The sequence below is a fragment of the Choloepus didactylus genome, chromosome Y, assembly GCF_015220235.1.
Source record: "Choloepus didactylus isolate mChoDid1 chromosome Y, mChoDid1.pri, whole genome shotgun sequence".
In the NCBI taxonomy this organism is placed as follows: Eukaryota; Metazoa; Chordata; class Mammalia; order Pilosa; family Megalonychidae; genus Choloepus; species Choloepus didactylus.
Genome location: NC_051335.1, coordinates 53,127,312 through 53,145,974, shown reverse-complemented (window position 1 = coordinate 53,145,974; position 18,663 = coordinate 53,127,312). Strand labels below are relative to the sequence as shown.

The 18,663-nt window shown below is 37.3% G+C and overlaps 1 protein-coding gene and 1 non-coding gene across 2 annotated transcripts in view; both read left to right on the top strand.

Moving 5' to 3' along the window:
• The window catches only part of POF1B (POF1B actin binding protein), a 122,534-nt gene that overhangs the window by 23,278 nt on the left and 80,593 nt on the right, over positions 1 to 18,663 (top strand).
• Positions 3,662 to 3,768, top strand: LOC119524340. The gene has a single exon (XR_005214793.1). It is a non-coding gene; the product is annotated as a U6 spliceosomal RNA (small nuclear RNA).

The window sequence follows — 18,663 nt, the reverse complement described above, 5'->3', positions numbered from 1 at the left end:
TTCTTGATTTCCTTCATATCCCGTACTAGGGTCTCATTGTTCATCTTTAGTTCTTTGAGTAGCTGCTCTAGGTGTGTCTCTTCTGGTCTTTTGATTTGGGTGCTTGGGCTTGGGTTATCCATATCGTCTGGTTTTTTCATATGCTTTATAATTTTCTGTTGTTTTTGGCCTCGTGGCATTTGCTGACCTTGATAGGGTTCTTTTAGGGTTTGTAGACCAGTTGAAGTCCTTATCTCTAATTTATCAGATCTACAGCTTCGTGGAGTACACTTTCTCTAACTAACCAGCAGGTGGCGTCCACGAGACACCTGTTCTCCACAAGCCAGATCTCCCCTGCTTAGCCTTTTTGGTGAGTGGGGGAGTGAGTCTTGTGGGGCCCAATTGGTGTCCCAAGCTTGCGTGTGTAGTTGGTGTTGCCTGCCCTGTATGTGGGGCGTGTTTCTGGGCAGTCGGGGAGGGGGGGTGGCCCTAACAATCAAATCTCCCTGATGATCCTAGAGTTTTAAAGCTACTGCAATAGTCTAATCCTTCAGTTCAGTCCTGCCACAGTTTGTCTCTGCCACTGACCCACAAGTCTTTGGTATTGGCGTATGGCTCCTGAGACTTGCAAGTGGGCCCCTCTTCCAGGCTGTGCACCCCGGGTCCTCTGTTGAGGGATGACTGTGCTATGTCGCAGGTGGGTGCCGTCCCCCCAGGGCAGTTCTGGGCTGCTGGGCTGTGTTGGGAGGCTCCCAGTCTGCTCAAATGATGGCTGAATGGGGCTCTGTTAATTCACACTGCTCCCCCTTCCCAGCTCTGGGACATTCAGCTGAGGTTGCAGGGAAGGCTAATGTCCACGCCCAGTTTTGTGGTGTGTGCCTGTTATTTGAAGCACTTCCGTCACACTGGGTTGTCTGGGGCAGCTCTGGGCTATGGGGCTGGCGATGGGCAGGAGTGTTTCCTGTCCACCAGGATGGTGGCTGTGAGCGGACACCCCCCTTTTCTTGGGAAGTTGTGTTGTTTAGTGAATTTTCTCAGCCACTGGATTATTGCCTTTTGTCTCAGAGCTCTCTTAGTTCTGCTCTTGACTTGACGTGCCCAAATTTCAATTCTTTGAAGCTTTCTGTATTGAGCTTCTTAGAGTAATTGTTTTAGAAAAAGCAAAAAGGATTTAAAAACAAAAAACAGAAAAAAAAAAAAACAAAAAAACGGCCCTCCTCAGAGATCTAATGGGTTATTGAAATGCTAATAGACAAAGCAACCAGGGCCATTAAGGAAAAGTGCCCAGGGCAGAGAGATCAGCCTTGCTTCGGGATTTGCATATGCGCCTCAAGGCCTGATCTCCACCCTTCCCCTTTCTGTGTTCACCAGAACTCCAAAAATCCTCTGCTTTTATTTTGGAGTTTTTCGTGTTGTTTTTTTTCTATGCCTGTCTCCTCTCTGCTGGGCTGGCTGCTCTCAGAGTCTCTGGTGTCTGGCCTCAGTCTATCTATGGTTGGAGTTTGAATCAGTAGAATGAGTTTCCGGTAAGAGCAGCCACTGCAATTCTCCCTTCTCCTTCCTGGAGCTGACAGCCCCTCCTCCCCCGGGACTGAGCCTGGCAGGGAGGGGCGCGGGTCCCCTGGCCGCAAAAACTTACAGATTTCGCTGATCTCAGCAGTTCCACGTTTTCATGAGTGTTGTATGAAGTATGCCCAAAGACAGATTGCTCTGTGGTGTCCAGTCCACGCAGTTCCTGGCTTTTTACCTACTTTCCTGGAGGAGTAACTAAAACATACAGCTCACCAGTCTGCCATCTTGCCCCGCCTCCGAGAGTGTGTATCTTTGTGTCATTTGACTAATTGCCCCCTTCTTCCTCCCTCTCTATTTCTTTATTTCCTACACAAATTGGAGGATATGCCTACTTGGATTCTATCACACTTGATATTCCTGGATTTCAAAGAATTAGTTTTAAGTAGCATTTTTTTTCATAATGTGAGAACTGCTGGGCTTGCTTAAAATATATTCAGAGTAAGTTTTCAAATATCAAATAATTTGGATTCTGATCCACTTTGCCAGCGATTCTTATGTGACTTTGGATGAAACTTCATTCTTTAGTTAATGGGGATTAATCAGTATTTATTGAGTACATACTCTGTGCTACACAATTTACATATTTTATCCCATTTAATACTAAAAAATTGAGAAAATAGAAGCAGATAGACGTCAGTCATTTATTCAATGAATATTTGTTAACTGCCTACTATGTGCCAGAAATTTTCCTAAGAACTAGGAATAAAGCAGAGAACAAAACAAGGTTCCAGCCTTCTGTTAATTTAAAGTCAACTGGCCCCAAACCATTCAGTTACAAGGTGGGAGAGCTGGGACTGGAATTGAGCAATGCAGTGTTAGGGAAGAGACATTTGCAGATTAAGGTCAATTGACAATATTGAATTAGGATCCAGAGAATATCACACAAACCCCAACACCACTGTGAGGTTACAAAGACAGGGATATTAGAAGTATATATGACAGTACATAGCATATTTGAAACACTGAGCATGCACCTGCAAAAACCTCATTGTTATGGCCATGTTCCACTGCAGAGAAACAAATCATTTCTCAGATAGAAGACTCAGCAAAGTGCTGAAGAAAAGCCATCATTTTCAAGCTTTGAACGCTCTCTATTAATGAGGAATAAAACAAATTTCAACCCCCATAGCTCATAAAGAAAAATAATGTAACTGGTTCTACAAAGCAAATTAAAAATCCTGTGTAGATATATTCCTCATTTTATTTATCTAAGTATTTTCTGTTTTGTTTTCTATTTTAAATCCCACAGGATAAGATTCTAGTTTAATTACAATGTTTATACACTAAGCGTTCTAAATGGCAACTTTATCCTCTTTCACCTCCCATCTTGTCTAATCATTTTCTCCTCCCTGTAATTAAACCACTATCAATCCACTTCTCTCATTATGATTGCCTTCTACTTCTGTTCATACTTTTTGTTGTTGTTGTTCATAATCTTCCTTGTTCTCCATTTGTTTTCAAATTAGTCAAAAGGTTTAAGCATTCTGGTTTATAACTTGAGCCTGAAATGAAAGAAATACTCTGTTTCATCAGTGGATAGAATCCAAATATACTAATCATTTTTCTTCATTTTCCAGTTGTTGGTCTCCTGCTATGAAGAGGGGACTGCACAATTTCTAAGAGAAATAAATAAGTGATTTTTTTCCTAAACCAAAGGATCTTACAGTTCAGAAAAGAGATAAGACATGTGCATAAATAGTTATCTAAAATACAAGGTGGGAGGTATTATAAACCTCATGAAAGAACTATAGATGAAGCCTTTTTGGAGTTCAGATGCTAGAGATAACATATTTGTATGGGGAGATCATGGAAGTAGTTATTGTGGGATTTAAGGTACTATTAGAATTATCATTGTCATCATCATTTTACAAATGAGGAAACTAAAGCTTAAATCAGCATTATTGCTCAGGTCTTCTATTTGAAATTCATCATTCCCTTTTTTTTCTATTTTTTGAAAGCTTTTCTGAGAGTGGGATAGTTTGACAATATTTGATAACTTATTGGATATGGAGGTTAAAAGAAGGAAAATGTCAAATATGACACTAATTTTTTTCAGCCTGAAACACTGGGAGTATGATGGCCCAGTTTAAAAGATTAATAAGTAATGGGAGTGCTAACTTTGGCAGCACATATACTCAAATTGGAAAGATATAGAGAAGATTAGCATGGCCCCTGTGCAAGGATGACATACAAATTTTTAAGCATTCCATATTGTCTTCCAACTCTCCACAGACAGAGGAAGAGAGGTGGAGATTTCAGAGGAAAGCTCTGCTATGAGGAGCCATCAGAGAAGCTCTTGGTACCCTTCCTGATCCCTTCCCCAAGGCAATTTGGAGCTGGTCAGCATCCACTGCATCCCCTTTTCTTGGTCCTTGGCTCTATGTTGGCTGGGAAAGACCAACTAGGGAAGGCCTCTTTGAAGTGCCTCTCCTCCAAGAATTTGCCCTCCAGGCAAAATAAGCTTGAGACAATGAAAGGAGTGTAAAAACACTATAGAGGTGTACAGTCTGGGACAAAGTCTTGTGGGCTTCAACACCCTGGAGAATGAGATCTGTTTCCCAGGAAACAGATGGGAAAACCAAACTCCTGAAAACAGGGGAATTCCAAAACAACTAAAAAGCCAAAGGCCAGGATGAGACAGAGGCCCCAAATGACAGGGAAATCCCTAAACACTGCAATCTCCTTGGGTGGACCTTCATGTTAGGACAGCTGAAGCTCAAAAAAAAATCTCTGTCTGATCACCAGTTGATTACAAAACCAAGAAACAGACATCTCAGGGAATAAATCCCAGAGGTAGCATTTAAAAATATAAAAATGTACAGTGTGCAATAACAGAGTACAAGATAAACAAAGAAACAGGAAATGATAGCTGATCTAAAGGAAGATGATAAAAATACAGAAAACACTAAGGAAATAGATGAGAATGTGGATATATTGAACCACATCTTTAAAAAATGATCTTAAAAATGCACAAAGAGATGGCAGCATATAGAGGAGTGGAAGATAGTTAGTCTCCCTGGAACAACTAATAAAAAAAACAGGAAAAACTAGTAAATAATATGGAATAACTGTGGGGGGGACAAACATGACCATCCACTTATCATACACAAACCTGAATTGTGAGGAATGCCTGAGATTGCAGCATAAAATCTGTAAGTAAAAACTGTGGATCCAAGCTGGGAGCCCCCTTCCCCCACAGCCCAAGCTTCAAAGCCTCGTGGTGCTAGAGAGATGCTCTCTCCCAGCAAGTGAATATAGCTCAGCTGAGCTCCAACTGGGATTTTAATTAAGAAGCGTGAACAGCTCACTAAGAGCTACAAGTCCCCAACAAGCAGACAGAGGTTTTGGGTGATGACTGACCTTGGAGAGCTGAAGAGTGACCATGGACAGGCCCTGAAGGGGGCTTTCTGTTTCTGTTTTGGCCCAGTGGAGAAAGCCTCAGCCATTTTCAGTTCCCAGCACTCTGACCCAGACAGGGGTGGAGAGAGCATAGGCAGAGTCTATTCAAATGCTAATGACCTCTCCCTAGAGGGGGTATCTTCCCTAAGAGGAAAGGGGTGGGGCCCAGCCCCACTATCCATCTTGCACTCAAAACCAGACCCCAGAGCCTGGGGGAAAACAGCCACAGGCCGCACCTCCTTACGCCAGTCTGGAGTTACAGGCTGACAGGCACCACCTACTGGGCACAAAAGCACTGTGACCTGAGACATCACAAGGTGTACCAGTTTTCTAAGACACACCATCAGGGAAACCAGATACTGAATATTTCTTCCTTCTGGGACCTGAGCCCATTCTGGTCTGGGAAAACCTGATTGGGGTAACCAAGGAAACTAGACAACAGAAAACTACAATCTACATTAAGAAAAACAAAGTTATGGCCCAGGCAAAGGAACAAGCTTACACTTCAACTGAGATACAGGAATTTAAACAGCTAATAATAAGTCAATTCAAAAAATTTAGGCAGGCTATGGTGAAAGACATGAACCATATAATGAAAACAGTGGGCGTACATAAGGTAGAAATTGAAAGTTCAAAAAACAGCTGGCAAAATCTATGGAAATGAAAGGCACAACACAAGAGATGAAAGACACAATGGAAACATACAACAGCAGATCTCAAGAGGCAGAAGAAAACACTCAGGAACTGGAGAACAAGGCACCTGAAAGCCTACACACAGAAAAACAGAAAAGAATGGAAAATTATAAGCAATGTCTCTGGGAACTTAAGGACAAAATGAAAAGCAAGAATGCACATGGCATTGGAGTCCCAGAAGAAGAAGGGAAGTGAAAAGGGGCAGAAGCAATAATAAAGGAAAAATCAATGAAAATGTCCCATCTCTTAGGGAAGACATAAAATCACAGATCCAAGAAGAGCAGCATACCCCAAACAGAATAGATCTGAATAGGCTTTCACCAAAAGACTTAATATTCAGATTATCAGGCATCAGAGATAATGGGAGAATCCTGAAAGCAGCAAGAGAAAAGCAATTCATCACATACAAAGGAAGCTTTTTAAGACTATGTGCAGATTTCTCAATAGAAACCATAGAGGCAAGAAGGAAGTGGGGTGATATACTTAAGATACTGAAAGAGAAAAACCACCAACCAAGAATCCTATATCCGGCAAAACTATCCTTCAAATATGAAGGAGAGCTTAAAATATCCTCTGAGAAACAATGAGAGATAACTGCTCTACAGGAAACACTAAAGGAAACACTGTAGACAGAAAGGAAAAGACAGGAATGAGAGTTTTGGAAAACAGTTTGGGGTGATTGTAGCACAGCAATATAAGTACACGGAACAAAGATGACTGTGAGTATGGTTGAAAGAGGAAGGTTGGGATCATGTGGGACACCAGAATAAGAGACAAAGGATAAGGACTGGGACTGTGTAACTCAGGGAAACTTTGGGTGCTCAATGATTGTAAAAAAATGTACAAATATGTCTTTACATGAGGTAGAACAAATGAATGCCAACATTCCAAGGTGTTAAAAATAGGATGGGACTGGGGGGAAAATACAACCAATGCAAACTAGAGAGTATAATTTACAGAACATTGTATTATGCTTCCTTTAATATAACAAAGGCAATATACCAAAGCTAAATGCATGTGGAAGGGTGGGGTATAGGGGAAGGGTATGGTACTCCTGGCATTGGTGATGCTGTCTGACTCTTTATTCTACTTTAGGTTAATGCTATCTTTCCTTTTGTTGCTTTCTAGGTGTCAAGTTTTGGTTTTTGTTGTTGTGTGTTTGTTTTCCTCTCTCTCTTTCTTCTTTTTCTTTTGTCTCTCTGCCTTCTTTAGCTCTTCCTCCATCTTTATGGAAGAAATGGAGATGTCCTTATATAGATAGTGGCAATGGTGCTGAACACATAAATACATGACTATACAGGGAATCCATGATTGTTTACTTAGGATGGAATGTATGGTGTGTGAACAAAACTGTCTTAAACAAAATGTGTTGATGAAGAAACCTTGAGGGCACTATATTGAGTGAAATAAGACAGACACATAAAGGCAAATATTGCAAGGTCTCACTGATATGAACTAATTATAATATGTAAACTCACAGACATGAAATATAAGTTACCAGGATACAGAATGAGGCTAATGAATGGGGAGTGGTTGTTTATTATGAGCAGATGTTCAACTAGGGTGAACTTAAATGTTTGGAAATGGGCAAGGGTGATGGTAGCATGTTGTGAGAATAACTAACAGTGCTGAAAGGTGTATGAAGGTGGTGGAAAGGGTAAGTTCAGAGTCATGTATGTCACCAGAAGGGAAGTTGGAGGTTAAATGATGGGAATGTATAAAACAGTGAATCTTATGGTGGACAAAGTCCATGGCTAACTATACAAATATTAGAAATCTCTTTCATGAACTAGAAAAAATGTATGGCACTATAACTGGAAATTAATAATAGAGGGGCATATAGGAAAAAATATAAACCTATTGCAAACTATATATTACAGTTAGTAGTATTTTAACATTCTTTCATCACCGGTAACAAATGTACTATACCAAAACTATGAATCAATAATGGAGTGGGGTGTGGTTAGGTGTATGGGAGTATTTGAGTTTCCTTTTTTCGTCTTTATTTCTTTTCTGGAAAATGTTCTAAAAGTTGAAAAAAATTTAATTGTGTTGATGGATGCACAACTGTATGATGGTTCTATGGGCAATTGATTGCACACTTCGGATCTTTGGATAGTTGTATGGTATGTGAACAATCTCAATAAAAAAATATATATATATATACATATATACATATATATATATACACATAAAAGACCAAAAAATTCACAAAGATACAAAAAAAAAAAAGAACAACAAAAAATGCACTAAGAAATGATGGAAAATACAGAAAAAGAATAAAGGATACCAGGAAAACAGCAATATGAGAATTATTATTAAAGAGATAGAAACTTTAAAAAGGAACCAAACTCTAGTAGTTCTCTACTAGAGTTGAAGACCACAATAATTGGAATTTAAAATGCCTAGAAGGTTTTCAAGGGCAGATTGGAGCTGGCAGAAGAAAGAATCAGTGAACTTGAAGACAATATACTTGAAATGAGGTGGGCTGAGGAACAGAAAGTAAAAATAAATAATAAAAAGCAAAAATAGCCCAAGGCACTTCGGAGATACCATCTCACATACCAATATACACATTATAGTAGTCCCAGAAGAGGAGGAAGAGAGAAGGAGGCAGAAGAAATATTCAAAGAAATAATAGCAGATAATTTCCCAAATCTAGAAAAAGATGTAAACAAATACATCCAAGATGCTCAGAGAATACCAAACAGGATAAACATAACAAAATTATGCCCCATCATATATTGATCACACTATCAACTGCAAAGGACAATGAGAGAATTCTGAAATCTGCAAGAGAAAAGCAACATGTTACATACAAGGGAGTCCCAATTGAGTGACAATTGCTGATCAGAAAACATGGAGGCAAGAAGGCAGTAGGTGGAAATTCTTAAAGTGCTGAAAGAAAACAGCTGCTAGCCAAGAATTTTAAATCCAGGGAGACTCTCTTTCAACAATAAGGGAGAGATTTAGACATTCTCAACTAAACAAAAGCTAATACAGTTAATCACCACTAGATCTGCCCTACCAGCAAGGCTAAAGGGATTTTTTCTGACTGAAAGGGGAGGACAATAGATAGTGGTTCAAAGCAGCATAAAGAAATGCAGCCTTGTGGTAAGGGTAACCATTTGGGTAATTATATGTGCCAGTATTATTTTATTGTATTGTTTGGAATGTAACTCCACTTCTTACTTCCTACAGGTACTAAAAGAAAATGCATAAAAATTAATGATAAATCTATGTTTTAGGATATACAATGTACAAAAATATGTGATTAAAAGAACAAAAAATGGTGGGGAGACAGGAATATAAAAAATTATATGAGCATACTACTGATGTTGGTATCAAACCAAATATGATCTCTATATATTTAGGATGTTAAATATTAACCCTATGGTAACTGCAAGGAAAATAGATGAAAGATATATTGTGAAAGAAAAGTGAAGTCACAATATGGGACAACACAAAAAAGCAAATAAATATAAAAGTAGGAATTACCAAAAATAAGGAACCAAAAAGGTATGAGACTTACGAAGGCTAAAATAGCAAAATCAGAGAAGAAAGTCCTGTATTTCACAGTGATTTAAATGTACATGGATTAAACTCTCAAGTCAAAAAGGCAGAGATTGGCAGAATTGATTTTAAAAAAAGACCCAACTATACGCTGTCTGCAAGAGACTCACCTTAAATTTAAAATACAAGTAGGTGGAGGGTGAAGGAATAGACAAGTATCCAATGCATGTAATAACTAAAAGAGAGCTTGGATGGCTATACCAATATTGGATAAAATAGACTTCAAGTCAAAAACAGGATGAACAAAGATTGTCATTATACGCTGTTAAAGGGGACAATTCAATAGGAAGCTACAACAATAAATATATATGCACCTATGAGCAGAACCCTAAAATATATGACCCAAACTGACAGATTTAAAGGGAGAAAATCATGGTTGTACATTAATAGGAGATTTTAGCACATCAATCTCAATAATGGATAGGACATCTAGTCAAATGATCAATAAGGAAGTACAGGTCTGAATAATACACTAAATCAATAGACCTAGCAGACATATATAGAACAGGACACCCCAAAAATGAACATTCTTCTTGAGTGCACATGGTTAGTTCTCCAGGATAGGTCATATGTTGGATCACAAAACAAGGCTCAATAAATGCAAAAATATTGAAATCATACAGTGTATATACTCCAACCACAACAGAATGAAGCCAGAAATCAGTAACAGTGGGAGAAGTGGAAAATAAAATACAGACGTGTATTTTCAAAAACACACTCTTAATCTACCAATGGGGTAAAGAGGAAATCAGAAGCAAAATTAGAAAATATCTTGAGGTAAATGAAAAAGAAAATAAAGCACAGCAAACTTATGGGATGCAGCAAAAGCAGTGCTGACAGGGGAATTACAGCTATTTATGCTTACAAAAAAAAGAAGAAAGACTTCAAATCAGAGACCTAACTACAAAACTGGAAGAACTAGAAAAAGAAGAGCAGATTAAATCCAAGATGAGCAGAAGGAAGGAAATAACAAAGATTAGAGCAAAGATAAATGAAATAGAAAACAAAAATAACAATAGAGAAAATCAACAAAGCCAGAAGTTGATTCTTTGAGAAGATCAATAGAATCAACAAACCTTCACCTAGGCTGACAAAGAAAAAGATACAGGAAACAAATAACAAAAACCAAAATGTAAAGGGGGACATTACTGCTGACACTGCTCAAATGAAAATGACTATAAGAGGATGCTATGAACAACTTATGACAATAAATGAGATAACCTAGATGAAATGGACAAATTCATAGGAACACACCAGTTACCTACATTGAGTCAGGAAGAAATAGAAGATCTCAACAAACCAATTACTTGTAAAGAGATTGAATCAGTAATCAAAAACCTTCCAAAAAAGGAAAGCCCAGGACCAGATGGCTTCATAGGGGAATTCTACCAAACATTCCAAGAACACTCAATTCCAATTCTGCTTAAACTCTTTCAAAACATTGAATAAACAGAATCTTCTCTAATACATTCTATGTGGCCAACATCACTCTCTTACCAAAGCCAAATAAAGATCCCACAAAAAAAGAAAACCACAGCACAACATTTCTTATGATTATAGATGCAAAATCCTAACAACATATGAATAAACAGAATACAAAAGTGCGGTCGCAGTTCATTTATCTGGGGTGGGGGGGCGGCCGGTTGCTGAACCCTCGGCTCTCGGCGTTGCTCGGAGGGTACCGGCGGCGGGGGCTCTTTCCCGGAGGCGAGGGCGAGGCGGGGGACTTGGCCAGGTCCCCGGCGGTGGCGTGCAAGGTATGGAGGGCGGCGAGAAAGGAACAGGCGGGACGCTTTTTTCAGGAGGGTAAAGCAAAGAGCGTTTATTAGGGGTGAGCGCAGGTTATATAGGCTGGCAGAGAGGGCGGGGGTTGTTACAAGCCAATGCTGAGGGGATAAAGGCTAGGATTGGTTCTGAGAGGGTGCGGAGGTTAGGATTGGTTCTAAGAGGGCGCGGAGGTTGTTTGAAAAGGGGTGGGAGTTGCTCTGGCAACGGTGTCTGGCAACAGTGTATGCGCACTGGTGGTGGCGGGAGTTGCTCTGGCAACGGGGGGTGTGCGGGCAAGATAAGGGGGTGGGGAAAAGGCGGTTCCCTCCGGCAAGCCTCCCCTAACGGTGGTATTTTGGGTGAGGAAATGGGGCCTGCCTCCGGCCTCACTTTCTCAGGCCTGGGGGGCTGTGGAGGGCGCTGTCGCCCGTGCCCACCACCCTCCCCAGGGGCTGATCAGGTCCCCCAGCCCAGGCCCGCCAAGTTGAAGCACGTAATCAGTATCCCGCACAAAAGCATATTAAAGAATTATACACCACAGTGAAGTGGAATTAATCCATAGAATTCAAGGTAGGTACAATATAGGAAAATAAAATAATATACCACATTTACAGAATATTAGAAAAGAAACACATGATCATCTGAATTGATGAGGGAAAGGCATTTGACAAAATACAGCACTGTTTCTTGATAAAAACACTTCCTCAACATGAGAAAGGGCATATATGAAAAGCCTGCAGCTGCCGTCTTACTCAATGTGAAAGACTGAGAGCTTTCCAAGATCAGGAACAAGACAAGGATGCCCACTGCTGTCACCACTGTTAATCAGCATTGTATTGGAACTTGTTAGGACTTGGGCAAGAAAAAAGAAATAAATAGCATCCAAATTTGAAAGGAAGAAGTAAAACTTTCTCTATTTGCAGATGATATGATCTTATATACAGAAAATCCAAAAAAAAAAAAAAAAATCAACAACAGAGCACCTACAGCCCCCAAAAATGAATTAGGCAAAGTGACAGGTACAAGATCAAAATGCAAAAAACTCAGTAGTTTTTCTGTGCATAAGCAATGAACAATCAGAAGAAATAAAGAAAAAATCCCTTTCACAATAGCAACTAATAAGAATCAATTATCTAGGAATAAATTTTATCAAGGATGTAAAGGACTTACACACAAACTACTATAAAACATTACTAAAATAAATTAATGAGGATCTAAATAAATGGAAGGAGATTCCATTTTTATGAATTGGAAGAGTAAATATCATTAAGCTGTCAATACTAAACAAAGCAATTAGTAGATTCAATGCAATCCAAGTCAAATTTCCAACAACCTTCTTGCAGAAATATAAAAGCCAATAATCAAATATATTTGGAAAGGTAAGGGCCCTGAACAGCTAAAATTATCTGGAAAAATAATGAAGTTGTAGGACTCACATTTCTAATCTTAAAAGTTACTACAAAGCCACAGTAAACAAAACAGCACAGTACTGGCACAAGAATAGACATGTAGACCAATGGAATTGAATTGAGAAATCATAAATCAACTTTCACATTAATAGCCAACTGATTTTTGACAGGTTGCCAAAGACCACTCAATTGGGAAAGAATAGTCCATTCAACAAATGGTGCTGGGGAAACCGGATCTCCATATGCAAGGTACAGAAGGAGGACCCCTACCTCACACTATGTGAAAAATCAACTCAGTGTGGATCAAATGCCTTAATATAAGCATAAAAGCAATCAAAGTACTAGAAGAAAACAAAAAGAATCATCTTCAGAACCCTACGTTAGGCAATGGTTTCTTAGAATTTATATCCATAGCACAAGCAACAAAAGAAAAAAAATCAATAAATGAGACCTCATCAAAATTAAAAACCTTTGTACCTCCAAGGACTTTATCATGAAAGTAAAATGACAACCTACACAATGGAAAAAATACCTGGAATCCACATATATGATAAATGTTTAATATACAGAATATATAAAGAAATCTTTCAACTTAACAACAGAAAGACAACTCAATTTAAAAATGGTCAAAAGACTTGAACAGATGATATTCCAAAGAAGATATACAAACTGCCTGAAAGAAAATGAAAAGGTGCTCAACATCATTAGCCATCAGGGAAATGCAAATCAAAACCACAATGCCACAATGAGATACCATTTCACACCCATTAGAATGGGCTGCTATTAAAAAAAGGAAAATAAGTTTTGGAGAGGATGTAAAGAAATAGGAATACTCTTTGATTTCTGTGGGAATGTAAAATTGTGCAGTCAGTGTGGAAGACAAATTTTATGTTCCCAGAAAACCAAATATAGAATCAATATGGCCCAACAATCCCACTATTAGATATATACCCAAAAATCAGGGAGTTGAACAGGTATTTGCATACCAATGTTCATAGTGACATTATTCACAATTGCCAAAAGATTGAATCAACCCTAGAATCCATCAACCAAAAAAAGAGTGAATAATATTTGGTATATACATAAAATGACATATTATTTAGTCATAAAAAGGAATGAACTCCTGATACATGTGACAACATGGATGAACCTTAAAGACATCATGTTAAGTGAAATGAGTAGACACAAAAGGACAAATATTGTGTGATCTTACTGATCTGAAACAAGTAGAATAAGCAAACTCAGAGTTAGAATCTAGAATGTGGGTTACTAGTGTGTGGGTTGGGGGTAGGGAATTGGAGGTCAAGGCTTAAAATGTACAGATTTCCTACTTGGAATGATAGAAATGGTTTGGTAATGGATGGTGATGATGACAGTACATTGTGAACATAATTAACATTACTGAAATACATATCTGAATATGAATTAAAGGGGGAAATCTTAGATTATGTATATGGTAACAGAATAAAAATATTTTAAATAAATCCGTGGAGCTGCACTACAAGAAACAGTGAACCCTAAGGTATACCATGGGTCTTAACTAGTAATATAATTGTAAAGTTGTGCTATCATCAATTGTAGCAAATATTCCATACTGATGCAAGGTGTTGTTGATGGGGTGGTGTATGGGAATCTTGTACATTATGCATGATATTTCTGTAAGCCCAATTCTCTAATAATGAAAAAATAAATTTAAAAAAGAATACAATGAACAAAATAATAAAATTATAGATGTTCAACAGATTACTGGTTTCTGAGTGTTAGGAAGCAGATTAATTACGGAGGGGGCTGTGGCTATAAAAGGGTTATGAGGAAACTTTGGTGAATGAGGACATTTTCACTATCTTGATTGTGGAGATGGTTTCACAGGTGTATAGAAATGTCAAACATACCATATTGTACACTTTAAATATGTGAAGTTTATTTAATAAAACCATTAAGCAACATAAACAAAAAATATATAAGATCATTCATCTTTGAAAACAACTTAGTTTTCATGGTGGATCTGGCACCTATTTAAATGTACAGATTGAATAAAAGAAGTTGCCAGAATAGTAAAACTACCTAGTAGTTCATTTGTTGAGAAAACTGAGTTTTAAGTAAATTTATTTTGCTGACATGTTTTACTCACAATGATTTACCCATATTAATATTTGTTTTTTTTTTTTCATTGATTTCGGGAAAACAATAGTTCCCTAAATTTGGAGGTTTTTTTTCAACAAGTCATTTCAAATAAACCCAAACACATATTTTAGAGATAATCAACACTTCTACTACCTAAACAATTTTTCTTCCTTAAAAATATAAAGGTTCAATATTTATAGTGAAGTTTAGTCCACATAGAAGAAAATTTCATGCTTTTGCTAAATTTGTTTTCCCTCTCTTGTAATATAATTACCTCCTTAAGATATAGGTTCATATCATCCTTTCTCATTCAATCATTTATTCATTCACTAACAGGGATCCAAGATGGAAAAGTTCTGGATCTCAATAAGCCCACTTGGGTAAATTTTTTAACTTGCTATCCTGGAATAGCTCTAACAATGTTCTCATGAATTGTTTTAAGTACAGGATAATTTTTAAATACTATATTAATATTGTGGTTGTTTGAGGCTGTATGTAAAAAAAAGTTCTTAAATTAGTCAGTTCCTGTGGGTTTGAACACATTGTAAGTAGGGCCATTTTTCCTTTATTAGTGAAGTTGTGGGTTTACAGAAAAGTCATGCATAAAATACAGGATTTCCATATACCACCCTATTATTAAGATGTTGCACTGGTGTGGAACATTTACTACAATTGCTGATAGCACATGTTTCAGTTTGCTAATGCTGCCAGAATCCAAAATACTGGAAGTGGATTGGCTTTTACAAAGGGTGTTTATTAGTTCACAATTTTAGAGTTCTAAGGCCATGAAAATGTCCCAGTTAAGGCATCAACAAGATGATAACCTTCTCTGAAGAAAGGCTGATGGCATGGGTTTTCCTCTGTCACATGGGAAGGCACATGGCCAGAGTCTGCTCCTCCTCTCCTTGGTTTAGCTTCTGGTTTCCATGGCCTTCTTCAAAATGTCTCCTGGCTTCCATCTTAGGTTTTCTCTCTTAGCTTCCCCTGGGGGCAAACTCTGGATTACATATCTTAGCTTCTCTCCAAAGTGTCTTCCTCAGCATCTCTGAGCTCTCTTTCTCTGTGTACTCTCTTAAAGAACTTCAGTAAAGGATTAAGACCCACCCCGAATGGGCAGGGTTACATCTCCATGGAAACAATCTAATCAGAAGTTCCCATCCACAATGAGTCTGGCCCCACAAGATTGGATTAAATGAATGAACACGGCCTTTTATAGGGTACATAACAGATCTAAACTAGCACAGCACATGTTTATAATTGTACTATTAACCATAGTCCATGGTTTAACTTAGGGCCCACTGGTTGTGTAGTGTAGTTCCATGGATTTTTATAAAATTTATAAAAATTTTTATAAAAATTTTATTGTTACCATATATACAATATAGCATTTCTCTTTTTAATCACATTCAATGCTGTTAATTGTGTTCACAATGTTGCTTTACCATCACCACCAACCATTGACAAAATATTTCCATCATTTCAAATAGGTTTAACTTAGGGCTCACTGGTTGTGTAGTGTAGTTCCATGGATTTTTATAAAAATTTTATTGTTACCATATATACAATATAGCATTTCTCTTTTTAATCACATTCAATGCTGTTAATTGTGTTCACAATGTTGCTTTACCATCACCACCAACCATTGACAAAATATTTCCATCATTTCAAATAGGAACCCTGTACATTTTAAGTCTTAACTTTACATTCCCTATCCCCACCCCTATGTTCTAGATTCTAGATTCTGACTCTTGAGTTTGCTTATTCTAATTATTTTAAATCAGTGAGATCATACAATATTTGTCCCTTTGTGTATGGCTTATTTCACTCAACATGATGCCTTCAGTGTTCATGCACATTGTTGCATGCATGAGTACTTCATTTCCTTTTAAAGCTGAATAATATTACATTGTACATATGTATAGACCACATTTTATTTATCCATTCATCAGTTTATGGACACTTGGGTTCCTTCCATCTTTTCACAGTTGTAAATAATGCCACTGTGAACATCAGTGTGCAAATATCTGTTCAAGTCCCTGCTTTCAATTCTTTTGGGTATATACCTGGTAATGGGATTGCTGGGTCATATTGTAGATATATACTTAGCTTTCTGAAGAACAGCCAAAACTATATTCAAAGGGACTGCACAATTTTACATTGCTACCAACAATGAGCAAGTGTTTCTATTTCTCTGCATCATCTCTGACACTTGTTATATGTTTTTTTTTTTTAATAGTAGCCATACTAATGGCTGTGAAATGGTAGCTTATTTGATTTTGCTTTGCATTTCCTTGATGGCTAATGATGTCATGCATCTTTTCATGGTCTTTCTGGAAACTTGTACATCTTCTTAGGAGAGATGTCTATTCAAGTCTTTTGCCTATTTATTAATTTGTCATTTGTCTTTTTGTTAAGTTGAAGGATTTCATTATAGTTTCTGGAAAGTGAACCTTTATAATATATGTGGTTTCCAAATATTTTCCCATTTTGTAGGTTGTAGTTTTACTTTCATGATTATGTCTTTTGAGGTGAATTTTTTTTTCAATTTTGGTAACATCTTTTTTATTTTTTCCTTTGTTGCTGTGCTTTAAGTGTAAAGTTTAAAAATTGTTGCCTAACATAAGGTCCCAAAGATGATTTCCTATGTTTTCTTCTACAAATTTAATAGTGCTGGCTCTTATGTTTAGGTATTTGAGCCATTCTGAGTTGACTTTTTTAATAAGTTGTGAGCTAGAGGCCCTTTTTCTTTGAAATGGAGATCCAGTTTTCACTGCATCATTTATTGAAGAGATTATTGTTTACCAGTTGAATGCTCTTTGACCTGTAGTAAACAATCATTTTGCCACAAATGTGAGGGTTGATTTTTGAGCTCTCAATTTGATTCCATTGACAAATATGTCTGTCCTTGTGCAGTACCATGCTGTTTTGGTTACTGTGACTTTGTAATAAAGTTTAACATTTGGAAGTGTGAGTCTTACTTCATCCTTCTTTTCCAAGGTGGCTTTTTGTGGCCCCTTCCCCTCCCATATAAATTTCATGATTGGATATTCCATTTCTGAAAAGAAGGTTATTAGAATTTTGCTTGGGATTACATTGAATCTATATATTGTTTTGAGTAGGATTAACGTCTTTAATGATATTTAGTCTTCCAATCTATGAACACAGGAGGTCTTTCCATTTATTTAGATCTTTCTTTGATTTCTTTAAGCAATTTTTTATAGTTTTCTGTGCACAAATCCTTCACATCCTTTGTTAGATTTATTTCTAAATATTTGATTCTTTTATTTGTTAATTTTAGTGGAAGTTTTTCCTTTATTTCTTCTCCTGATTGTTCATTGCCTGTGTATTTAAAGATAACTTATTTTGGGAGTATTGATTTTGTACCCTGCCACTTTGCTGAATTCATTTATTACCTCAAGGAACTTTGTTCTGAAGTTTTCATAATTTTCTCTATAGAGGATAATGAACTCTGTAAATAGGAAAAAAAAATTACTTCTTGCTTTCAAATTTGGATGCCTTGTATTTATTTTTCTTATTTAATTGCTCTGGCAAGAACTTCCATTACAATGTCAAATAAGAGTGGTGACATTGGCCAGATCTTGTTACAGATATTGGAGGGAAAGCTTTCAGTCTTTCACCATTAAGATGGTAGATGTAGGTTTTTCATATATGCCATTTACCATGTAGAGGAAGTTTCTTTCTATTCATAATGTACTATGTGTTCTTATCCAGAAGCATTGCTAGATTTTGTCAAATGTCTTTTCTGCATCAATTGAGATGATTGAGTGGCTTTTTCCATCAATGTGTTAATGTGGTATATTACATTAATTGATTTTCTTACATTGAACTGACCTTGCATACAAGGGATAAATCCCACTTGAATATAGTGTATAATTGTTTTAATATGCTGTGGGATTTGGTTTGCTCATATTTTGTGGAGGATTTTTGGACATCCATTCATGAGAGTTATTGGACTGTAGTTCTTTCCTCATGGCATCATTATTTGGATTTGTTATGAGTGTGATGTTGGCAACATAGAATGAATTAGGGGTGTTCCATCTTTTTCAGTTTTTTGGAAGATTCTCAGCAGAATTGGAATTAAGTCTTCTTGGAACGTTTGGTAGAATTCCCCTGTGAAGCCATCTGA